Source organism: Canis lupus, chromosome 27 (assembly GCF_003254725.2).
Source record: "Canis lupus dingo isolate Sandy chromosome 27, ASM325472v2, whole genome shotgun sequence".
Classification (NCBI taxonomy): Eukaryota; Metazoa; Chordata; class Mammalia; order Carnivora; family Canidae; genus Canis; species Canis lupus.
In genome coordinates this window covers 24,447,370-24,474,040 of record NC_064269.1, presented here as the reverse complement: position 1 = coordinate 24,474,040, position 26,671 = coordinate 24,447,370, and the positions used below count along the sequence as shown (strand labels likewise).

Below are 26,671 nucleotides of genomic sequence, written 5' to 3'. Positions count from 1 at the left end.
CAGAGATAAACGAGAACCTTAATTCACTAAATGAGAAAGTACAGTCTGTATATATGAATAAACAAGCCATAATTGTCAATACCATTAATAAAGTATACACTGACTCTGCACCAATTTTAATGCAAAAGTTGATAACCAGGGCAGCCTGGGTGGCTTAGCGGTTTAGTGCTGCCTTCAGCCCAGGTCCTGATCCTGGAAACCCTGGATTGAGTCCCATATTGGGCTCCCTGCATGGAGCCTATTTCTTCCTCTGCCTGTGTCTCTGCCTCTCTGTCTCTGTGTCTCTCATGAATAAATAAATAGAATCTTTTCTTTAAAAAAAAGCTGATAACCAAACAGAGTATTTCAAACCTCGATATTTGCCAACTCATAATAATCTTTTGGAGCCTGTGAAAAATACAGAATTCTAGTCAAGACTCAAAATTTCTGAATTGGAATTTCTCAGGATGAGGCTAGTAAACTACATTTATATAAAATTTCTATGTACTATTGCCATATAACAGAAACTTCAGAACCACTCATGTAAATATTTGGAATTGTCTCTGTTAACTATCACAATTTATAAAATTAATCCAACTCATATCTATTTCACATTTAAAATTGTAAAATCCATTTATTATTTTTTAAAGTTTTATTTATTTATTCATGAGAGACACAGAGAGAGGCAGAGATATAGGGGGAGAATGAGCTGGATGCAACCCTGGGATCATGCCTTGAGCCTGAGGCAGACACTCAACTGCTGAGCCATCCAGCCATCCCTCCATTCCCCTTTAATCTGATAGGTTGTTTTGTGTCTAACTGGGCTTAGATAAGTACCTGTGTAGCTAAGGGACGCCATTAAAACTATTGTGATGTTTAGACCCTAGGTGAGCTTAAAAAAATTCAAGGGGCAATAGAGTTTGAAAAAAAAAAAAATTCATTGATTGCTTTTCATCTTTCTGAAAAAACTTTTGTTTCATTTATATTAGTACAAAATAACTTATGCATGTAAAAAAATTGTTATGTATGAGATAGAGGACTCATCATTTCGTTCTTAGCAATGTCTGGCTCAAGATAAATATCTGTCATCTATCTATATCTATCTATCTATCTATCTATCTATCTATCTATCTACCTATCTATCATCTATCATCTATTTATCTAACAAGTAAAACTCTTTCTGCCAATCTTGAACACTTTTTGTTGGAGTGTTTAGCCCATTTACAGTTAAAGTAATTATTAATAAGGTAAGATCCCTTGTATACTCTAGGGAGTACTAATGTACTAACCTTTTCCCAGGTTTTGACTTTGCAAATATTTGCAGTCTGTCATTTGCTAACTTTGTTTCATTGAACAGAAGTCCTTAATGTTGGTGTAGTCAAATCCATTTAGTTTTAACCTTATGATTTGTACATTTTAAAGTTTTTTTCCTTGCCTAATTTATAAAAATATTCTCCTAGGTCATTATGACAGGTAAAATAATAGTCCTCCAAAGATGTCCATGTCCTAATCCCTGGATCATGTTAATGTTACCTTGTGTGATGGAAAGGACTTTGCATATATAATTAAGATTTAGGTCCTTGAAATGGGGGAGATTATTCTGATTTATCCAAAAGAGCCTAATGTAATCATATGAATCTTTTATTTTATTTTATTTTATTTTATTTTAATTAAATTTTATTTTATTTTGTATATGTTTTTATTGGAGTTCGATTTGCCAACATATAGTATACCACCCAGTGCTCATTCCGTCAAATGCCCCCCCTCAGTGCCCATCACCCAGTCACCCCAACCCCCCGCCCACCTCCCTTTTCACTACCCCTTGTTCATTTCCCAGAGTTAGGAGTCTCTCATGTTCCATCACCCTCACTGATATTTCCCACTTATTTTCTCTCCCTTCCCCTTTATTCCCTTTTACTGTTTTTTATATTCCCCAAATAAATGAGACCATATAATGTTTGTCCTCCAATTGACTTACTTCACTCAGCATAATACCCTCTAGTTCTATCTATGTTGAAGCAAATGGTAGATATTTGTTATTTCTAATGGCTGAGTAATATTCCATTGTATACATATACCACATCTTCTTTATCTATTCATCTTTCAGTGGACACCGAGGCTCCTTCCACAGATTGACTATTGTGGACATTGCTGCTATTAACATTGGGGTGCATGTGTCCTGCCATTTCATGTGAATCCTTTATTGTAGAGAGCTGTTCTTGGCTGTAGTTTGTTAGGGAGAAAGAGATGTGAAAACAGAGGCAGGGTAAGGGAAATGTTACATTGCTGGCTTTGAAAAGATAGTTGAAGATGGGTTGCCTCTAGAAGCTGGGAAAGACAACATAAATGATTTTTCCCTAGAGCTGCTAGAAATGGATGCAACCTTGCCGAAACCTTAACATAAGAGCTATCATGGACTTCTGATCCATAGTGCCATAAGAAAATAAATATGTATCGTTTAAATTATTAAGTTTGTAGTTATTTGTTACAGCAGCAATAGGAAAAAGTAATACAGGGGATCCCTGGGTGACGCAGTGGTTTGGCGCCTGCCTTTGGCCCAAGGTGCAATCCTGGAGACCTGGAGACCCGGGATCGAATCCCACGTCGGGCTCCCTGCATGGAGCCTGCTTTTCTTCTGCCTGTGTCTCTGCCTCTCTCTCTGCCTCTCTCTCTCTCTCTCTCTGTGACTATCATAAATAAATAAAGAAAAAAAAAGTAATACATCATAGAGAGATTTTCCTATACTTTATTCTGTTGGCTTCTTACTTTTACCTGCTCACTTAGATATTTAATTCACTTGGAATTCTGTTTTCATGTGATGCAATGTAGTTTAATTTTATTTTTCTCTAAATGGCAAACCTGTTTTTCCAATATCATTTACAACCTAGCTTTTCTTATCACTGGTATTATCACCTTAATCACATTTCAAATTCCCATATATTCCTGTGTCTATTTCTATGTTTTGTGTTCATTTTTACTGTTGTATTTTTGCTGTAAATTACCATATTATTTTTGTTATGGATTTGTGGTCATATCTGTTTTAATATCTTGTGGGGAAATTTTTAACATCTTATTTGATTTTTTTAAAAGTTGAATCAGCTAATCATAAAATTTTAATCCATATTAAAATATAGAATTTGTTGAATTCTTAAGCAAGAGAATTTCTATAAAAAACATTCTATAGGTATGATTTTAGGTAGATTTATTTGAGGGGAATTGAAAATTTTACTCTGTTAAGTCATTTAATTCATGAACATGGTATATCTCTTCATTTATTTAAATCATTTGTGAAATTTAATAACTCTGTGGAGAAGTATTTGTCAAATTTTTCTCTTTATGCCAGTTTTCTTGTGTGCTGTGGTATCTTAGATCTCTCATCCTAATTTGTCTTATTATATTTTAATTTGAACATAGCAGGAGATACCACAGGACCATCTTTTATCTCACTCCCTTCCCTTTTAAGAAAAAACTCAGTTATTTGTTGTCACATATAAAAAAATCAATTCCCAGTTACAAACGTATTGACTAATAGTTTCAGATTCACATGTTTCATAGATGAGCTGAGACAAAGATCTACATTAAGGAATTTATTAACATTGCTTGGTAGACACTTCTGTTCAGCTTAATTTTCTTTTCTGCCCTTGACTGATTGATCTCAGGAGAAACCTTCAATATAATCTCTCTATATATACAAATTCTTGCTTCTTACAGCAATGCTATTGTCTTTGCTTCTCCTACAATAAGTTTTCTATACATGTCACTGAACTTTATCTTCACATTGAGAATGATCATTTTATGAAGAATGACTTAGATTTGAGCAAACCATAAACCCTCTTAAGGATCCAATTTCGTTAGAAGGGTGAGAGTCCTATAAATAATAAATGTTCAGAATTTTTATCTTTCCCATTTGTGATTTATGCTGTCAACTGTTGAATGAGATGTTCTTTTTTTTTCCAAAATCTCCTTTACATTTCCTTCTGTCTAAGCCTAACCATACTTACTTTTTGTGCTATATAATTTAATAAGAAATGATATATATATACTATAGTGTAAAATAATAAATCATGTTTGAGGCCTGACTCTGCCAGTTGCTAGTTATGAGCCATAAGACTGTGTTCATATCCTTGCATCCTCTCAGTTTTCTATTTATAAAGTAGGGTTGGTAAAAGAATATGCTTTATAGAGTTCTTTCAATAATTAAATAATGCTTATAAAGCTCTCAATATATTTGTGGCATTTGATAAATACTCAATAATTGTTATTGATTACATTACTATTATTTATCATCTTTAGGTATATTATTCTGACCTCTTCTTCTGTTCTAGGTACAGAGTTTCATCTAACAACTAGAGTTTCTTATAACTCTAGGTAAAGAGGCTGTGAAAAATGTACACAGAATTCCCCTTTTCTAATATTGGAGCATCTAGGAATGGTAGGAGAGTAGGGACTCTATTAAAATTTTAGGGAAACCTATCTATTCACCCCTCCTCAATCTGGTGAGAAATTCAAAACTTCAAGACTCCTTTGGGGGTAGCAGCAAAATTGCTGTAGTGGAGTTTCCCAACCAATAATCATATCCAATAACTTGAGGAAATCCTGAGAAGCTATGCCCAATAGATGGTCCAATTATTAGTGAGAGAGGAAGAGACACATGTAAGTCTAAAGCCAGAAGAGATATTCTATTAGTAACAAATAAGTTGTCACTTGTCCAAATTTGCACATAGCATCTAGTCCTCTGACTTCTAATCTGGCTCTATTCCACTCAATCATGCTTTTTCTCCCCATCCTCCACCCCACCCCCCATCTGTGATAATGAATCTCACAGGAAAAATCCTCATTTATCTCTCTCACTACTTAAATATTTCTGGAAGATGAGATTTGGGACCAAAGAATGAAATTATGAGGTTGGCTCCAATTAGTTAGCGATGACAATGGGGGTTCAGTATTGGGGGCCAGCATCTTCACCTGGATAAATAGGACAGTGTTGAATCTCAGTAAACTCACATATGCAAAAAAATATCACCTCTTAATCTAACACAATTTAATTGAGGAATTTGATACTCTATCCTATAGGGCAGATAGGACATTTTGTCTTAGTTATTACTTGAGTCTTCTACTTTTCCTTAGCTCTCCTCTCTTTTATTCTATCATCTATCTATCTATCTATCTATCTATCTATCTATCTATCATCTATCTATCTATCATCTATCTATCATCTATCATTTATCTATCATTTATTTATGAGAGAGAGAGAGAGAGGGAGAGAACAAGCATAAATGAGGGGAAGGGGCAGAAACAGGTTCCCTATGGGACTTGATCCCAGGATCGTGGGATCATGACCTGAGCTGAAGGCAACCACTTAACTGACTGAGCCACCCATCCAGGTGCTCCCTTTCCTCTCCTCATATATCTTTTCCCCTTCTTTCTTCTAGAGTTGCATCAGAATTCAGAAGGTTTATGTAATAGCTAGAACCCAGAAGGATCTTTGATTTCCAGTGTGAGTAGCTGCAGAATTCTCATTGTTCAAATGGGTAGTGTCTTTTACAGTTGGGAAGCTGTCTGCTTCTGCACCTTTGTTCAGGTGAGTGAAATTTTTCCAAAGCTGGAAACCTTAGTTTAGGTAGCTTAGGTAAACTACGCTATTACCTACTCTAAGGTGGCTGCTTGCAAGGGGCACTGTGATACTTAATTCCCTTCTAGCAGAGGCATTTCTTTTCCCTACCTCTTTCACCTAATCTTTCACAATCAATTGTTAATTTTCATTAAACATATGTCCAAATCATTAGCAACCAAAAATCACCTCTTTTCAAGGGCAGGGAAGTGAAAAGAAATATTTTATCTATCCTTCTAGTGTAGCTAAGAAAGTGAAAACAAGCAAAATCATTAAATTTATACATTAAAATAGTCTGAACATGCATTCCTTGCTTTAAAAATGAAGTGGGTTAGTGCAACTTTCAAATATAAACCACATACCAGAAAGTTCTTTTATGTTGGTCAGTGAGAAGTGCTAATTAGCACTGATTTTTTAGATCATTACAACGATTAAATTTATTTGCAGTAGTAATAAACTCATCTGTTACAGGAAGACCTTTTTATGTGAAAGATTTAGAGCAATTAGTTTTCATGTCTGCTAAGGGTGACAGAAAAGCTCATGGTCTTAATGGGGACCAGCAAGGGTTTTGCTTTTATTTAATTAAGTGGTCCCAAAGACAGGTCTGGGGATGTCATCATGACGAAAAGGAGGAGGAACACCCTGTAGTGGTCATCCAGAGGAATCTCTAAATTTTCTTAGGGTGTGACTCAAGCTTGGCACAGTTCCATAGCCTACTGATGTCAGCCTGGTGTTAAGAAAAATTATTCAAAACCAGGAAATAAGGCAAAAGGATGATTGTGTGTCCTTTCAATGTCATACTGAAGCATTGCCTCATAAGCTCAGGCAAGGGATGTACTTTTGTTTTACTTACTAATTACTATTGATTAGGACACAGACACTGTGAAGTTACTGGTTAACTTGCAAATTTTGGTTCTATTAGAAGCAAATGATTTCTGCCAGGGAAAGGATACACCAAAGGTTTTTTTTCTTTTTTTCTTTTCTTAGCAAGATACTTGCCTTTTAACTCAGCAAATTCATTTTAACATCCCTTTCCTAATGATTGTTTAGAACTTTATTTTTAAAATTCTATTTTAATTTTTAAATTTTTATATTTTAAACATTTTATCTACTTAGAAAGAGAATGAGTGGGGGAAGGGTTAGAGGGAGAGGGAGACAGAGAATCTCAAGCAGACTCCCTGCTGAGTGGGGAGCCTGATGTGGGGCTCCATCTCACAACCCTGAAATCATGACCTGAGCTGAAACCAAGATTCAGATGCTCAACCAAGTGAGCCACCATGTTGCCCCTTTAATTCTATTTTTAAAGCAGCTTTACCATCTTGCTGATTCTCTCATTAATGAATTAGACAAATCTTTGATATGTTCTAACTTTGTATGAAGTCCTGTTTTTAATTTTTTGAAAATAATATACTTAACACTGGGGTATCAAGATCAGTGATTTTCTGGTAAATTGAGTGTGTGTGTGTTTTTCTGCGATGGAAGGAGAGAGAAAAGGATGCTTGCCATTTTGTGTATGTATGTTTATAGTGTATGATTATAAGAAGTAGAAATCCACAAAACAGATTTGTGTGTGTGTGTTTGTATGTATGTGTTGAAATTGATGCCCTCAGGGAAGAGAGGGAGAGCAGGTAGGAAGCAAACAGCAACAAAAACAATTAAAAAAGGAAACGGAAGAGCAACAAAAAGGCAAAATTTGAAAACTTGCCAACACATATGATTTTTACCCTTTAATATAAAATTATATATTTATATATATGAATAAATTTTAAAAATGTATGGTTATGTAAACACATACTTGTAGGGCTGCCTATGTAGGCCGTCAAATGAAACGAATAGTGGAGAAAGAGTACAAAGTGTATGAATTATGAATCAATATTGGGCAAAAACAGAGAAGATACAAACAAATCTTTTGTATATGTATATTTCTGTGTATGTGTAATATGTATATACTTGAGGAGGCCATACAAGTTTAGTGACATTGGATACCTGAAGGAGGTGGGATGGAGAGTAGAATAAGGTGGAGAAGAGAGATAGTCTTTACTTTAGACACCTTTGTGTTGTTAATCCTGTTAGAAATCCATCAAAAAAAGTTTAAACTTTATATATATATATACATACAAAATTTTCTAAAAAAAAAAAAATCAAACAACTCAACTGCAATTATCACATGGATTCATTATGGTTTGTAACAAGCTAGTAGAGTGGGGCCCTCTCTGATTCTTCAATAATGAAATGATGGAGAGGGACTATTTAAAAATGAAAGAACTAAGGAGTGCCAAGTTGGCTCAGATGGTAGAGCATGTGAATCTTGATCTTGAGTTGTGAGTTCAAACCCCACATTGGGCATGGAGATTACTGAAAAATAAGTAAATAAATAAATAAATGTGAAAAAAATTAACTAAAATTAAATTAACTAAATTAACTAAAATTCTATACTTGGTTGAAAACTGTTTCTTGAAATAAAAATAGCCTGTAAAATTAACTTTAAAAATGTCAAAACATAGAGGAAAAAAAGTAGTGAAATTAAGAAAGAAGAAAAGAGGAGGGAGGGAGGGATGAAGAAAGAAAGGAAGAATTACTCTGAAAATCTTGATCTGATGTTTCTGTTGTTTTGCCAGTTTGTACCCAGTAGCTGGAGCATCTTCTAATTTGTCTTTGTCCAGTTGTCTGTATGGTGCAAGACCTATTTGCCGCGAAGTTTCTTTTTTTCTTGCAGAAGATTTACTAGGATTCATTAAGATACAGATCAACTGGTTGTTTGGGCATCCACGGACAAGATTTCTTTTTTTCTGTTAAGGGAAATCAACATTTTCCACTAATGGTAAGTGAAATTTCATAACTGAGACGTACCTTGAGTATTCTCTCACAATTGTTTTATAAACTTCTCCCCATTTTTGCTTTAGGTGGTTTGTCTGGTTTAATTATGCTAAATATTTTCAGGATTTAAAAAATTTAGGTAGTCTAATTTCTGCACAGGCTGTTGGGCATTTGCTGACTCAAATCTCCAAGTTCTTAGCTTTTCCTAGTTGTTAATTACTTGAGTAAAAACAGAAATAGAAAACTTAGGTTTTATATTTGATACTTCCATAAATCATCATAATAAATTTTATAGAAGTGAAAGCATTTATTAATCATATTTTAATTAGTGATTAGGAATAGAACTGAGAACTAAAATTAGACAATTACTATAGCATTATTTTACACTTGCATGTTAAATGGAGCATGCCATATTTTCATCTACTATTCTACCCAGATATCTGTAATATGATATAGTTTTCCTCTGATTTAAGGGGTAAGACTAAGGATGAACAGATGCTACTGGAAATTTCAACACCCAAAGTTCCAGATGTCTCCTCTCATCTGTAAGACAAAATTAAATTCAGATTTTCAAATCACACAAGTTATTCTTTTAACTTACTAGCGTTTCTAGTTCTCACTGATCACTTCTTCCATATTTAATCTACTTTAACTAATCATCCACTTATATAGTGGCACTTTCTCTTGACCCAGTGATTGAACCCTCAATAGTTAATCCAAGATTTAAACACCTAGAGCTAGAGGGGATTTTTGTTGTTGTCGTTGTTTTATTTTTATGTTTTACCAATTCTTAGAGAAGTCTTCCAATTCATTTCCCATTTTCCTGGTGGGAAAAGAGAATCCAATTCTCTGCCAAAAGCATTCCACATTGGATACTAAATGAAGTCAGGTAGCAGCTGTCCAATCTAAACTTTGGTGGATAATTAACAGATCCAATATCCAAAAGAAACAGGTAATTGTTGTGATTCATGAATCTGTTGCCAGGGCAGATATTTTACAACTTGCTTATCTTTCCCTAAAGAGTGAAACTACCTAGAGTTTTAAATAGTAAAATGCTGTTTTCTCCCTATTTCAAGAGAATGACTATTTACTTTGGGGATGTTTTTTGGCATTCAACTATTTATTTTCTTCCTCTTTTTTTCTTCATTTTTTTCTTGATGATGTTCAGAACAACTGTGAAGTATGAAAATTTCACTCAGGCAGGAACATAGAGAAATTTCTGCCAGAGCAGAAATGCAGCAATGCCTGTTTTGTGCTAAATCCTAGCAGGTGATGTATATGTATGATAATCTAGTATTTATAACATTTTAAAGCTTGCAAACCACTTTTATACCATTCTCCTGTTTGTGCATCACAATAAATCTTGATGTATATAATCTGCAATCTCATTGAGTAATCTGAGGTTCAGTGAATGCTCTGGTAGCTCCCAGTGGGAACATGGCAAATGTGAGACAGGAATGCAGTTCTATTGTGTTCTTTCCATTGAACTGTGAGTGATTTCCAGGGAAGAAAGAGGTCTCCATGACTCCAACTTCCAGCCCACCAATTTGACAGGAATTCCAATTGTTTGTCCTTGCCTTGAATTACCAGAGTCTGGGAAAACAGTCTGGATGTACAATTGTGTGATGTGCAAGGAGTACGCACAAACACGCTGGGACATCATAGTGTGAAAAAACATTTTGCCTCTGTGCGGTCTCTTGTAAAGGATTGTTTTCATCATGGTTTTGGACGTTTACCCCATTGCACCCCCTTCTCTCCCTAACCCTTGGTTTCTCATACAGGCCAATTCTCTTGACACGTTCTTCCTTCTCTTCTTATGCTCTCTCCTCCCTTTCCTACCCCTCCCAAACTACAGTGTTAGTTTCCTTTAAGTCCCTCTTCTGCCTTTTCTACTCTGATAAATTAATATGTGTGCACATACCATTAGAAAGAAATACCCCTTTGGCAATTCTAGTCTAGCGCATCCTGGTGGACCCAAATTGATTATGAGAAGATTTTTTTTTTTAGAAGATTTTTATACAATGTGTAGACCGCCTGGAAAAGAAAGTTGAGGTCCAAGATTGAAGTTATTTCTTTTGTCCCAAAATGGAATCCCGTCTTTCTTTAGTCATTGCTTTTGGACCTCTAGATAGTTTCCTCTAGAGTTCCATTTCCTTCTCTCTTTAAAGAGTCCTAATTTTTAAAAAGACTTTATTTATTTGAGAGAGAGAGAGAGAGAGAGAGAGAGCAAGCACAAAAGTGGTGGGGGTGGGGTGGGCAAAGCAGAGGAAGAGGGAGAAGCAGACTCTGTGCTGAGCAGGGAGCCTGACGCAGGGCTCCATCCCAGGACCTTGGGATCATGACCTGAGCTGAAGGCAGATTTTTAACAGACTGAGCCACCCAGGCACCTCTAGAGAGTCCTAATGTTGTTTGAAGTTTAAATCAAGTGAGGAAAAGTTTCTGCTCTGTTTTCCCTTTGCCTTCTCATACTGACATAATTTTTAATGTCTTGGTAAATGAAAGTAAAATAAAGTATATGAAGGAGAATGGGGAATGGAGAAGGAGCAGGTTGGGTGAGATGAATGATTTGAAACTAGTAAAAGAAAGAAAGACATTTTAAACAATTTGGTCTTTGTCTCCAATGAACAGATATTTTAAAAAATCTAGTCTTACATTATGGTATTAGACTTCAAAGGGCAAATCAATTTCAAAATTATCTGCCAAAATGCAAAACTTAAAGTACTAAGTAGCAGTTAATCAAACGATATTCTAAGTCGAATTGAAAACTTCATTGTGTGATTACCAGAACTGTACTGTATTTGCTTTTCTTCATGTTTGAAGAAACTCCTGGTGGAAAATTTGATGCTTTTAAATAAGAGCAACAACAGTGCAGCATCTGACATTTATTAAGTGCTTACTATGTGCAAGACATTAATATTTTCCTAATACTTTATTTAGAAAAAAATTAGATCTACTAAGAAGTTGAAAGAAAAGATGTTAGACAACTTCCAAGTATGCTAAAGTAAAAAAAGTATTAGCAACTAGCACCAGCATTTCTCTTAAAGGGAATTATTTTTTTTAGCCTGTGTTTGTTGGGAGGAAGGTACAGAAGGTAATTTCCTGAAGGTGTGGTCAGTAGGAGAAAAAGCCAAACAGAAGGGTAGGAAGGAGAGAGGAAAAGGAGAAGGAGAGAGAATAGATTATATGAAACAGTCAAGAGGGACATGACAGTAAAGCAAGAGCCAAGGGAGACGAGGGGGCACAGAGAGAAAATAGAAGATGACAAAATCACAGTTGTATTTGTGTTGGTATTAGAGCAGAGACAGGCCAGAGAGCAGCACATTTCCTCAATCCAGTGAAGATTGAAATTGAGGTCTCATTCTGCGCTCTGATCCTTGCTCACTTTCATATCCATCCTTCCTCATCTTCCATTTCTTCATGTATACAAATGGAATCACCTCTAACAGTAATTTTAGGAAGTGATATAAAGTGATAGCTGCCATGTGGTATGTGTCCAGAGAATGTTACTTCTCTTTTTATCCTATTGTGTGGGTTCTCTATGGCTCAAGTGCACAGGGGCTCAGTGAAGAGTTTATACTTCAGGTACAGAGTTAAGTAAAGTCTTAGAGAAGTCCATGAATTAAGTTCTTTAAGAGATTTGGTCCTTTATTATTATTATTATTATTATTATTTTAATTGAAATGCAGTTGACACACAGTGTTACATTAGTTTCAGGTGTACCACATAGTGATTCAGTTTACTCATTCCCTAACTGGAAACCTCTACCTCCCACTCCCCTTCACCCATTTTGCTCATTCACTCCCACACTCCCCTCTGGCAACCATCAGTTTGTTCTCTGTATTTATGGGTCTGTTTCTGCTTTTTGCTTGTTTGTTCATTTGTTTTTTTAGATTCCACATATAAGTGAAGTCATATAGTATTTTTTTCTCTCTCTCTCTGATTTATTTCACTTAGTTTAATACCTTCTAAGTCCATCTATGTTGTTGCAAATAGCAAGATCTCATTCTTTTTTTATGGCTGAGTAATATTCCATTGTGTACCATATCTTCTTTATCCATTCATCTATGGATGGACACTTGGGTTGCTTCCATACCTTGGCTATTGCAAATAATGTTGCAATATGTATGTATGCATATATGCAACATATATGTATGCATATAACTTTTCAGGGCTTTGGAGTTTTAAAAGTGTAAAAAACAAAAGTCATCAAAATTTGGTGCCAGAATCAGTTTTGTAAGTTATCAATTTCACTAATCAGTAATATTATTAATATAAATAACATTATATATTATCATATTATTATTTGTCTTTTTATTTTGAAAAACCTTTAATCTACACTCTGTAATCTACACTCTGTAGGTTGAAAGAAAAGTGTCTTTTTTAAAAAAGATTTTATTTATTTATTTTTGAGTGAGAGAGAGAACATGAGCAGGGGGAGGGGGGCTCTCCACTTAACAGGGAGCCTGACATGGGGCTTGATCTCAGGACTCTGGGACTCTGGGAGCATGACCTGAGCCAAAGGCAGATGCTTAACCTGATGAGCCACCCAGGCACCCTGAAAGAAAAGTTTCTTTATTTGCATAAAATGTATTTCTCTAGATTAGTGATTCTCAAATGGGAGAGATTTTGCCCTCAAGTGATATTTGACAATGTCTTGAAACATTTTTGGTTTCACAGTTGAGAGTGTTACTGACATGCGGTACAAAGAAGCCAGATATGCTGCTAAACATCCTACAATTCATAGGTTAGCCTTCTATAATAAAGAATTAACACAATGCCAAAAGTCCCAATGTTAAGAAACCTTGAATTAGATTCAGTCATATGCTCTCCATCTATTAGGTTGAACCACATACAATTGTTGATATTCAGCCATTTTAGATCTACAACAATGTCAATGTCAAATAAAACCTTTTGCACATTTGCCATACTTTGTGTGTGTGTGTGTGTGTGATTTAATTTTTTTGGAACTAAAAAGTAAGTTATACACATCACGACACTTTACTCTTAAATACTTTAGCATTTATCTCCTAAGAAAAAAGATATTTTCCCACATGAGTACAACATAATGATCTCATCCAGAAATTTAAGATTAGTTACAATAAAATTATCTAGTAGAAGTCTATATTAAAAATGTTACCAACTGTCCCCCAAAGTAATTTTATAGTTTTCTCCTCTATCCAGGCTCCAATCAGTTTGTCTCATTACTGGTAGGGCAGTTGTTAGTGAAAATCTTTCCTGGAATTCCAAAGTCATGTAGTCTTTATGTTTACAAAAATTGTAAAATTGGAAGAGTCAAGCAGATGGAAATAGGTGAAAGAGAGCTTATAGGGCTGTTCAAGTGGATCTACAAGAGACAGATGAATTTTAATGCAGACAGGGGTAAGATAATGCTCTTAGAGATTATTTTGCATTTTGCTTTTAAAAACTCCAAGGTTCTTATTTTTTTTTCTTTTTAACTGAGAGTTTTGTACCAAGATTTCTTAGTGAACAAGGACAAAAGGAGTCTTTAAAAGATCTTACAAAAAAAAAAAAAATCTTACCACTTCTGTTTGCTCAGAGAATTAACATCAGAAAAGGAAGTTGTGAAAGGGTGGGAACTCACGACTGTTTTAGCTGAGTTGTGGCTTGAAGGATTCAGATTTTGATAACTAATACTAGATATTACAAATCTGTACAGTTTTCCTGGGTTCAGTGGTAAGTGAATGGATTAGTAGTGAATGGATCAGAAGCACCAATGGAGCATTATTAGTGAGTCAGATCCATTTGGGTTGACATACTTAAGGTTTGTATCCCCTCAACTGAGTGTAGTTTGACTTAGGAAAGGATAGATCTTGGTCTATCAGCTCTGGTTCTCAAACTCTCACCAAAGATGGGAGTCTTGTCTTCCCTCATTTTTTTATGGGTCTTCCATTTTTTCTGCAATCTGGTCTTATTTTGACAAAATAATTTTCTTTTAGTATGCCAGGCAATTTCTCAGTAGCTTTTCTATTCACCCAATCACAGGAAAAAAAAACCCCAAAATATTTCTAGCCAATATTCTGCTATCATTGTCTTCATTTACATAGTATGTATCTGGGTATGTATTTCCTTTATTAAAACATTCAGTATATACACACACATATGTATTCCTTAAAATTTTTCTATTTTTATAGTTGGCCTATACAATAAGCTATGTGCATAAACATTTCTTATTGACTTTTAACTTTATCATTACATAATATCATAGAAAAGGCCAATACAATTCAATGGGGGAAAGAAAAGTCTTCCTAACAAATGGTTCTGGGGAAAGTGGCTATCTATATGGAGAATAATGAATTTGGAACCCTACCTCACAGAATACTGAAATATTAACTCAAAATGGGTCATAGACCTAAATGTAAGAGCTGAAATGATAAAACTCTTAGATAAAACACAGCAGTAAATCTTCATAATCTTAAGTGAGATAGCAATTTATTACATAATGACACCAAAAGCACAAGTGATAGAAGATTGCTAATTTGGGCTTAATAAAATTTGAAAAGCCTTGCTCTTCAAAGAATGTCAACAAGAAAATGAGAAGGCATTAAAAAATCCACATAATGGAAGATAATATTTGCAAATCAAATATCTGATAGGACTTTTATCCAGAATATATAAAGAACTCTTATAACTTAATAATAAAGCAAGTTAAAACTAAGCAAATGTTTCGAATAGACATTTCTCCAAAGATGTGCAAGTGGCTAATAAGCTCAGAAAATAAATGATGCTTGATATTATTAATCATTAGGGAAATGCAGGTTTCAAAATCACTTCACATCCACCAGAATGTTCATTAAAAGTCAGACAATAACAAGTGTTGGCAAGTATGTAGAGAAATTGAACCCTTGTATATTGCTGTTGGCTATGTAAAATGATACATTCTGATAAACAACTGGAAATACTTCTAAATATTAAATATAGAATTACCATGTGACCCAACAATTCTGCTAGATATCTATCCAAAGGAAATGAAAACATACATCTACACAAAAACTTGTGTATGAATGTTCATAGCATTATTATTATTTTTTTAAGATTTTATTTATTTATTCATGAGAGAGAGAGAGAGAGAGACAGTCAGAGGGAGAAGCAGGCTCCATGCAGGGAGCCCGACATAGGACTCGATTCCGGGTCTCCAGGATCATGCCCTGGGCTGAAGGCAGCGCTAAACCGCTGAGCCACCGAGGCTGCCCAGCAGCATTATTTATAATATCTAAAAAGCAGAAAATTCAAATGTTTATCAACTGATGAAAGTATAAACAATATATTTCATACAATGAAATATTGTTTAGTCAGAAAAAGGAATGAAATACTAACACATGCTAGGACATAGATGAACATTGAAACATTATGCTAAGTGAAAGAATCCAGTCACAAAAGGCCACATGTTATATGATCCCACTTATATGAAGTGTTCAGATAGGCAAATCCATAGAGACAGAACTTAGATTTCTGGTTGTCTAGGATGGGAGAGAGAGAGAGAGAGTGGGGAGTGAATGTTAATGGGTAGAAGACTTCTTTCAGAAATGATAAAACTGGGGACACCTGGATAGCTCAGTGGTTGAGCGTCAGCCTTTGGCTTAGGTCCTGATCCTGGAATCTGGGATGGAGTCCCGCATGGGCTCCTTACAGGGAACCTGCTTCTCCCTCTGCCTGTGTCTCTGCCTCTCTCTCTTTCTGTGTCTCTCATGAATAAATAAATAAAATCTAAAAAATAAAAGAAATGATAAAATTGTTCTGGAATTAGTGGTGTTGGCTGCACAATTCTACAGATACTTCAAACTGGTTAAGGTATATAAATGTTGTATAGGTAGAAAAAGCGGTTCTCTGATGAGGTAGGTATTTCCTTTGAAGCTTTTTATCATAGAAAAAATCATAGTAAAATGCATATAAAATTGAAGGATAGACGTCCCTCAACTAGGGCGGAATAAATCTATCGTCATATATATATATATATATGTATATATATATATATATATACATATATATATATATACACACACACACACATACAATCAGAGTGATGTTCAAACTCTTAGGACTTTGGCACTAACCAATCAGATTAGAAGCTGACCCAATCAGAATGACATGGACTGAAGATGCCTACAATGGGAAGACATGTTCTTGAATATTAGCCTGCATAGGGTAGAATATCACATAACAATGTCAATGAATGAGCTACAGCCGTAGGGAGCAACATATATGCAAATTTAATAAGAAAAGCGAGACATAAAATCATATCATATAGTTCCATGCATGCAAGTTTCAAAAATAGGCTTCAAAATTGTGTTGTTTAGGGATGCATTCAATGTTGACAAAACAATAAAGAAATAAAATTCTTAATACAGGAATGAAGGCAATGCTTACTCTGGAGAGAAAAGATGTAAGTGATCATTGGAGGGGCACATGATGGCACTATTCTAGTTTTTGATCTTTGATCTGGCTAGCAGTGTCATGACATTTTTCTAGAGTTATTTATCAAGTTGTTCGTGTTTCAGTTTCCTTTATGTGATAAAGAAAAGAGAAGTGAAGAAACCAGAAGACCTAATTTAACATCATGACTATACATCTTCTAGCCATGTAGTTTTGGTCAATATACTTTGCCTATTAGACACTGGGGGTTATTCTGTATGTTAGTAAATTGAACACCAATAAAAAATAAATTAAAAAAAAAAAAAAGAACTTCAGTTTCCTTGACTGTGAAATTAGGATGGTAAAATATGCCTGGCTGTAATGTTTCTGGATTAACAGAAATACTGTGTATGAAGGTGCCTAGGACAGGGCGGCAGGGTGTGTGTGTGAAGTATTCAGGAGGGACAGTAGATTGCTTATAGGACATGAGGACTAGTGCAGTGTGAGGGAGTTATCAACTGTAAAATAAGAACTGTGTCAAAGGATACAGCTAATAAGATGGAGGTCATGATGTTAAACCGTATATTTAATTTCTGAGTACCATAACTAGAAAAGTTTTATAAAAGGGCAATTCAATGAAAAGATAGATGCTATGTGTAGAGAAATTAAAAACACTTTTTTTTTTTTTTAAATCCTAGAGAGTTGAAGGTTTGAAAGGGACATGGTTTAAATTGATAAATTCTGGAAAGGAATCTATAAGGTAAAAAAATGACTTGTTTTTCTCAAAACATTAAAAAAAGTAAACATAAGAATCAGAATTACTACTTGGATAAGAAAACAATCTTTTAAATGTGTGAATCACCAAGAGATGGTAGTGGACTCCAATAGGGGGTGTGTACTTTTCCCAGTGGTTCTTTGGAGAAGCTGGGACCAGTCTGCCCATTGGGGGTGACCTCAAATAGCACATGCAAGGTCTTTTAGGCATGTCCTTGAGGGTCATTATCAAACTCCCAGTCATGGACTGCATGAACCATGAGTGCAATCCTTTGGGGCTATTCTTCTGAACCAAAGATATGAAAGCAGGGCCCTATTATAGAAGCAGGTTTTTTTTTTCTTTTTCTTGCAGATACTGATTTGTCTTCTAAAATAATCTTGAATCTCTTAAAAATAAAATAGATATATTTGTCAGGAACTGCCTCATGCATAGCAGTTGGAAGTGTTTTTAGTCTAATCAAAGGTGAATTGCTGAAACAGATTCTTTAAAGTCACTTTTTGTGACATTCCTCTCACCTTCTTGTCTGTAGCCTGATTTCTCTTTTCCCGACAGAAATCTGCTCAAACTTGCTCTCCGTGGGCTTTCTTAGTTTTGCTAACACCACTTAAAACAATGTAGATGAAGGAACAACGCAGACTTCGTCTGTCACTCAAGCCTTTGAATTCTGGGCGTCCTTCGATGTCTTAGCTCTCCGCCTAGGGCCAGAGCATCCTCCTGTGGGGCTGCGGGAGCCTCACCTGCTAACCGGGTGGAGAACCCCACTGGCCAATGTTTGGAAGGAGTGCGGGGTCCTCAGTAGGGACCATAGTGAACATTTCAAAATTACTTTTCACCGCTGGCTATAATGAAGGGCTTCGGGATTTGAGCTCCTCTTGAAGAAAGATCAGTGTTTGCACAGAAGAGATAACCTGGTGGACCGGTGAAGGTAAGGGAGAGGCCAGGTCTTTTTAAACGGAGCTTCAAAGCCTGTCCAGGCTCATTCGCTTTGTGTTTTCCAAAATGAATTCCACTCGCAGCTGGAATGTTTGGTATCAGCAGGCCCAATAGATTTTATCCACTACCTCTAGCCCTGGTGTCCACATTCCCATTAAACACATCTAATTCAAAAGCCGAGGGAGGCACGTACATCTCAAGCCTAACTCTCTGCTTAATTCCCTCTGTCTTTTTAAAAGCTGCTCTTCCAGAATGAATTATAAATCAACCACAGCTAATTTTCACATTGAACTGTTTATGTGTTTTTAAAGAGATGCTTCTGGGAAGAAGCAGAAAGAAGATTTAATAAACGGAGAAGCTGCGAAGCTTCCAAAACACATAAGTAAAATTAAGAGACAGCATGTGACTCCAGATATCAGGAGAACAGATGCAGGGCAATGGTGGGTAACTTCTTGTGATGAGCAGAGCCTTCATTTCAGCCTCCTGACAGGTATTGATGGTGGTGTCCTCATTTCTGCAGGGCCTTGGGCAGTGCTACTCTGCTCTGAGTCAGGGGGGCTCCGACTGTGGCTTTCTGATGGGAACTAGATACAGCTGCCACCCAGCACTCTCAGTGGCCATTGTTTGCCTCCTGCCCCTGTCCTTGCCATTGTGGGCACTCTTCTCTTTGCTCACCTATGATTTATGCTTCGTGCCTGCTCTTCTTAGCTCCTCACGGAAACTTGACTATTTTTGGGTCACTTGACTAGATTTTGTGTATCATTGTGCTTAACAAATTCCTGCCTGCCTTCAACTTCTGTGCCACCACCTTCCCCAACTTTAAAGCTGTATTTCTGTTGACAGCACCCAGCCTTTTATTAGGAACCGGGACCCACAATTTCTGCCTTTGAACAGCGTATCCTTGGAAGCTGACATCTGCCAAGTGGAAGGATGCCTTGCATGTGTAACCCTCTGTGACCAGTCTCTGTGGAGTGAGCCAGTGCCATTCAAAGTGGTCCATAGACCAGTGCCCACCTTTGAACTCTTGTGTTCCTGGTCTGAGATGAGATCAGCAGAGAAATCAAGAGTAAGCAATTCACACTCTGGAATTGTCACAGCATCCAAGCACATACTTTTTTTTTTTTCTAATAATTCATTGTAAATTTATTTTACTAGAGTATTAGTCTGTGATGGGTTGCAAATTAAAAAAAAAAAAAAAGCAGTTTTCCCTGCTGTACCAATACTCCTAGCTTAGCTCTTCCAGTTCAGCTTGTGGGGACACACTGGATTGCAGTACTCCAGGCTTATTTCCACACTTTGGTCATGCACAGTGGAGTTATTATTTTTGTACTCTTCCCCCATAAATACATTTTATCTCCAAATTTTAGGTCTCAGTGGAACATGGACAATCTTCGGGATTTTAGCTGACCTCACAATGGGGCCCCCAGTTCCTTAGTGTGACTCTTCTCTCTTCCCTTTTCTTCATTGTCCTAATATTCATAGTCAACCCTATGCCTTTCAAAGCTGTAATAGTCTTGCCCTCTCCATCAGGCCTCCACACCCTGTTGGTTTTCATCTGTGGTTATGGGGAAGGGAACCCCTGAGCTTGCCTCTATACTGCCTCTCTTTCTATTCCCAGGGGATCATAGTGTCTCTAAACAGGTGTGAAAGGGTTGGATGACACCCCTTCAGTTGCTAGACTAATTCCAGGGATGTCACATTTTCCCCAGGCTGTAGTTCTCTATGACTTTCAGTAAAAAGTTAAAATCCACTCATTTGAAAGTAACTCTATTTTGCAAATGCAGAGTGACTTGATGGAAAAAATTAAAGCACCATTCAGAGCCTCTCTACCCCAACTATTTAGTGAAAACTGTCACAAGAGAGATGAGTGACATATTTGAACAAGTTCTTGGGGCTTTCTCTGCACGGGGCAAACCCAGAATTCAGCAGGAGGCAAACCAGCTGCAGCTTGTCATATATTAGTCAATTATCCTAATGATTTTTTCCCCACTAAAAAGCATGAATCCAGGTTGCTCTTATATTTTATGAAGATTTTACTTTGTCTACTCACAAATATTAATTGGATTCTCTCCATGTTGATTCCAGCCTCTGGGGTTTGGGGGTCACTGCAGGTGCATGAGGGCCGGTGGAGGGGGAGTGGAGACTGGCAGGAAGTGCCTTCCTTCCCCGCATCTCTGTCTCTTGCTCTTGTGAGGACAGCATTTGATTAGTCCTTTACAACCTGTTTCTCCTCAGATACAAGGAAAATACCGGAAACCACTGTGCCAATTCTGGCTGTCGCTCCTTTGAACACTGTGGGATCTGCTAGAGGAATGTGAAATAAATCCAAAAAAGGCTGCTTTATGGATCTTTGAATGCGGAGTCACAGAAGGAAACTGTCTTAGAAATCATAGCTAAAATTGGATAGTTTGTTAATTCTGTGGAATTCTTTTTTGTATTAGAATTAATCTTTAACCTAGTAGTCTTTTCTAGCCAATGCCCTCCACTCAGTATAAAATGACAGTGTTACTGAGATATAATTGAAATCTAAGACCTACATCCTGACCTCTCTCAGTGGCCTGTCTTCTTTCTATGGCCCATGCAGCCATCAGTGGTCAGGTAGTAATTGCCTCAGTGTTCTGAACAAATGTTGTTGTGAATGACTGTTGTTTTTTTTTTTTTCTTTTAATTTTCCCCAAACTTAAATACATATTAATTAATTTTTATTCCCTTTCTAACTCATCTTTGCTCAGAAATTTGCTTAATGCCACACTGGTGATTGGTCACATCTATTAAACCATTATGTTAAATGGGTAATACTGTCAGGTTACACCTTAAACTGTGCCCCTAAACTATTCCATGCCATTGCCTCTGATAAGGTGGAAAAGAATAGTAAGTCAAGGCAAATTTGACACCACTAATAAAAATGTAAGTTAACGCACTTGTCCCTATAAAATGTTTCTTGAACATTATTTTCACATGTTAAGGATGACTCATCTATAGGCTTTAGTGTTTTATTATTGAATCAAGAGGATTTCAGAAAGAGCATAAACTTTTGTCACTGTTTGCTTTTAAAAAAATCACAGTTTCATTTTCTTTGTCCTTATGCATCACTACTTAAAGACAGAGTAATAATGGCAGTACAGTAGTTCTAAGTGGGGAGCAGAGTGGATAGTCATGGCATGATTCAGTGAGCAGAAAGTAATGGAATAGGTAGGATTCTGCAGGGCTCACTTCTGGTTTGACCTCTCCTGTTGAGAAATAGGACCATGCATGAGCCACTTCACTACTCTGTCCCATGTTCTCAGTTTTCAAAAGGGTAATGATCATTGCTTTATATTGTTTACAGGGCTTGAGGTCAAAATCAAATAAAGAAGTACACATGAAAGCTGTAGTTTGGGCTCCCTGAAAAAGGAGAAACTAAATTGGCCAGTTTAAGAATGGTCTCCTTACAAGGATGAAATTTTAGTGATCTACACCATACACGTGAAGTAAGATATATCTGTGGGCTGAATTTGTCTGTGAATAGCTAGTTCGTGGCTTCTGCTGGATCTTCCTTCCTAGAGCAGCATGGTGTCTATTTGTTTTTGCATGGTAGGCCCCTATTCCTCATATGCCTGAGCAGGAACAAGTGGCTTGAGGATGGGGGCCAAGTTGGATTATATCAAACGTGCTGCTCGTGGCTCAGTATTTGTTGGTTGGTTTGTTCTGCCATTAAACAGTTGTTTTACTGCCTTGAATGTCCTTTCCCAGGTTAATAGCCAGAGAAACAACTGTTATACCTATATAAATAAAGACATTCACTCTGTGTATTATTTTTTAATGGATCTGGTGCTGTAATCTCTAAGGAGACCAACTAGACCAGTTCATTAGAGAACAAGATTTCAAGAATAAAATAGTGTTAACTCTTTTCCTCCCAATATTTTTCAGACATGCTGTAATAAGTATTTCTTCCAGCCCATGTTTTCCTTCACTAATTGAAAAAGTGATAAAATAATGTATTATTTAAAAATTATACTATTTCAACCATATTATGGTTGGACATTTTAGCCACATGATTTAGATGAAGCTGACTTCCTCCCTATTCTAGAAGTGACCCTTGATTAAGCTAAGCCTGTTAACAGTGAATTCTCTCTCCTGCCTCTATGGTTCTGGGAAAGCTACTAGATTTGTCCAGATGCACTGAGATATAGGTAACCAAAACCTTAATTCAAATAAGCTTATTTTATTTTTTTTTAAAAAGACTGTTAATTTATTCATGAGAATCACATAGAGAGAAGCAGAGACATAGGCAGAGGGAGAAGCAGGCTCCCTGTGGGGGACCTGATGCAGGACTTGATCCCAGGACCCCAGTATCACAACTCGAGCCAAAGGTAGATGCTCAACCACTGGGCCACCCAAGTGCTCTTCCAATAAGTTGAAAATAAGGAAAAATTTAAGTTTCTGTAGTTGAAAGTCCAGACAGGAGGAATGGGATGAAGGTATGGTCTGATCAGGCCTCCAGGTCTATTTCCGTATCATTCTCTGTGTGTCTATTGCTTATCTCTGGTTGGTTACTTTGAGTCACAAAGTGACTATAAGTAGAAGTAGAAGCACATGTTTCCTTGTTCACGTCTAGGAATAGAGAGGGAGATAGAGATGTTCTTTTGATGACAAGTTCACCCCAGGCCAAGTTCCCCCTCAAATGCTATGAGCTCATAAACTTATTGGCTTAGGTTTGGGCTCTTAAATAAATTACTGGCATAGCAGGGGCTTATCAGCAGCCCCACTTTTTCCTCCACATCATGGCACACAGTTGATATGAAAATATTTGATAATATCCAAGGGGAAGAATGGGGCTAGAAGGCTTGGAGCTAGAAGTGGCTGATCCTGAGGACTATGATGGACTCAGGCAACCTAGCCACTGTGACTGCTGAGGAGGTCAGTGACTCAGCACTCCAAGTGTTCACTTCTGCAGCACATTAATGAAAATCTTCAGCTGGGACAGATTTTGGTCTATCCCAGGCCTGGAGATGGGGAAAAGTTGCCTTTTCCCTGAGGCAACTTGTGGGCTCCCTTAAAGCGGGACAGGTGGTTGAGATAAGTTTGGGTTTGTTCAGGAAAGGTGAAAATGCTGTAGGACACAGTGTCTACTCTAGGTTCACAGCTCAGGCCTGTGCCCTTTTGTGCATGGCATCCATTTGACCCAGGGAAGGTTTCTGACTAGAATGGCCCGGTCTGAATGATGCTCAGCATTTTAGCTGATGAATGTGAGAAATGGGCCTCTCTCTTCTTCTGGATGACAGTAGACTAGCAAATCTTATTGGTTCTAGGAAACTATTAATTTTTATTTCCACCCTCAAATTGTAAGCCCAAAAGAGCATGTCTCACCATACACATACTGTCATCTTTGTCTGAGCCATTAGCATCTTTTGCCTGAAGCTGTGATAGCTCCTGTATTAGTTTCCAAGGGCTGCTCTAACAAATTACCACACATTGTGAGCTTAAAACAGTAAAAAAAAATTTAAAAAAGATTTTATTTATTTATTCATGAGAGACACACAGAGAGGCAGAGGGAGAAACAGGCTTCTTTCAGGGAGCCCGATGTGGGACCCGATATTGGACTCCAGGATCATACCCTGAGCCAAAGGCAGACACTCAACTACTGAGCAACACAGGTGTCCCCAGCAAATTTTTTTTCTCTCAGTTCTGGAGGCCAAGAGTCTGGAATCAAGGTGTTGGTAGGGCCACATTTCCTCCAAACTCTCTAGAGGGGGCTCCTTCCTTACCTTTTCCAACTTTAGGTTGTCCCAAGTAATCCTTGGCTGTGGCAGCAGAACTCATTTTCTGCCTCAGACTCCATATAGCTTTCTTCTCTCTGTTTCTGTGTGTCTAATCCCCCTCTGTCTTTCTTTTAGAAGGTACTTGCCACTGGATTCAGGGCCCACTCTAAGTCCAAGGTGATCTCATGATGTGGTCCTTAACTAATTATATCTACAAAGACCCTTTTTCCAAATAAAGTCCTATTCACAGGTTCCAGGGGAAAGGATTTTATCTTTGGGGGCCACTATCCAACCCACTACACCCCCTACTTATACTTCCTGCTTTTGTTCTTTTACCCTTACCGACTATTCTGCTCATGGTGCAGTGATCTTTTTAAAACATGTCAGATACTTCCCTGCTTAAACTCTGTAGTGGTTTCCTGTCACCTTTGAATTAATATCTTCCCTCTGACTACCAAGTCTCTCCCATCATTTCTTGGCTTCTTATCTCTCCCCATTTCACGCCGCTCTTCTTCTTGCCCAGAATACCCCAACTACACTGGTCCCCTTGTTATTCCTTCAGCATGCCACACAAACCCCTCTTCTTGGGGCTTTATGGTGGATGTTCCTGCTGCCCGACACCCTTTGTCCATGTCTTACCATGGCCACTGTCTCTCCTTAATTGGGACCCAGATGAAAGGTTTCTTCCTCAGAAATGACTTCCTTGCTCACTGTAGTTCAAGTAGCATCCCAACATGCTCTTTTGCTCTATTTTATTTTTTTTTTCAGAGCACTTACAAAACAAACACCATATTTTATGTCTCGTCTTTGTGTGTTATTACACACCTCTCCTAGCAGAGTGTATGCTTTATCTTACTTGTCTACTTTTGTGTCCCCGAAACATAAACAATCCCTGGCACATTAGAAATACTTAATAAGGGGCACCTGGGTGGCTCAGTGGTTGAGCGTCTGCCTTCAGCCTGGGTCATGATCCTGGGGTTCGGTTTTGAGTCTCGCATTGGGCTCCCCACGGGGAGCCTGCTTCTCCCTCTGCCTGTGTCTCTGCCTCTCTCTCTGAGTCTCTCATGAATAAATAAATAAAATCTTTTAAAAAAAGGAAATACTTAATAAGTATTTGTTGAGTGAAAGAACACAGCCCTGGCGGCATGTGGGGGATAAGTGTGGCCCAAGGAGGTGGGCAGAAGTAAGAAACGCTCAGAGAAACCCAGCCTCAACTATGTTGATGTCATGGTTGCAGCAGAAAGCCTGCATTGTCTCTGCCATTTCAGTCACATGAAAAATAAATTTTCATAGGTTTCAAGCTGGTTTGAGATGGAGTTCTCTCAGTTAGACCTTCACGAGTCCCAACCAAGGCACTCTGTCTTGAGTTTGTACATCTTGGTGAACTTAGACCAAGTTCTAAGTCTTATTTCTGTTCCATTGATAATAAAGTAGGTAGAAGTTTCAGTGTAATTCCTTCACCTCTCGAGTTTGAAAAGCAGCAATCTCATTTTGAGAATGAACGCTAGCAAGTACACATTTTAGAACGTGAACAGTCTGCAAGTGATATGGCTTGGAATGCAAAGAATTTTGTGCCTAATCCTTATCAGCGTTTAGTCGTTGACTTAAATTCAATGTTCTGTGGCATGCCTGCCACTCTTCTTGGCCATCAGTGTCTGTTAAAGGCTTATTTGAGCATCGTGGTATTTTAGACATGGGACATAGTTCTCTAGGAAGAGGTGGTAATAATGTTGTGGAATAACATTTTTGAGAGGGGGGTTTGCATTTATTTTCCTGGAAGCCACCCTTTGCCCTCTCCCCCTTTCCCTGGCTGACACTCTCCCTGCTTCCTTCAGGAAAGATGCTCTGGTTTATTTCCTCAGGGGAAGTTTGTGACAGGTTGGAAAGAAGAGCAAAAATGCTCTTCCTGGCTTCCCCTTCTCAGGATGGTGGAGATGACTTTGGGTTTTGGGCATGGATGGAATGTTGACAAAAAGCACCTTGAGGGAGAGAAGGCTTCCTTGACCCTCAAATAGAAGACATTCTCTGAGACTGATGAGGAGAGGTAGATAGAGGAGGGAAGGAGAAGTGTGCAGAGCAGAGTTATGCAGTGTCCCACAGATGGTGGGCCTGTTTTCTGAATTAGGGTTCTGGAGAAGAAAGCAAGTCTTTGGATTAGATGATGTCCGAGTCAGTGGCACTGGGCTTCAGCAGAATGATTCTGTGCCTTCCAGAATGGCATGGAAGCAGCAGTGTGCACCGCTGGATCTGAAGGAGCTATGTGGACCAGTATAACAGATTCCTCAGTATAACCAGCAGGCACTGATAAACCAGTGCATCCCATCAATCTGCTGGGACTTTGGAGTCTCAGAAGATGCATGTGAGGACAAGTAACATTGAGGGTCACATACCATCTCTTAATGCCTAACTTTTATCTCAGACCCCCAGAACTCAGACACAACCCCA

General features: G+C 37.5%; 1 long non-coding RNA gene across 3 annotated transcripts in view; it reads left to right on the top strand.

Moving 5' to 3' along the window:
• The window catches only part of LOC112665522 (uncharacterized), a 174,573-nt gene that overhangs the window by 102,220 nt on the left and 45,682 nt on the right, over positions 1-26,671 (top strand). For all 3 annotated transcript variants that reach the window (XR_007406487.1, XR_007406486.1, XR_007406485.1), the window contains exons 3-4: positions 5,412-5,560; positions 8,209-8,411. This is a non-coding gene — a long non-coding RNA (uncharacterized LOC112665522). The remainder of the gene's footprint in view (positions 1-5,411; positions 5,561-8,208; positions 8,412-26,671) is intronic.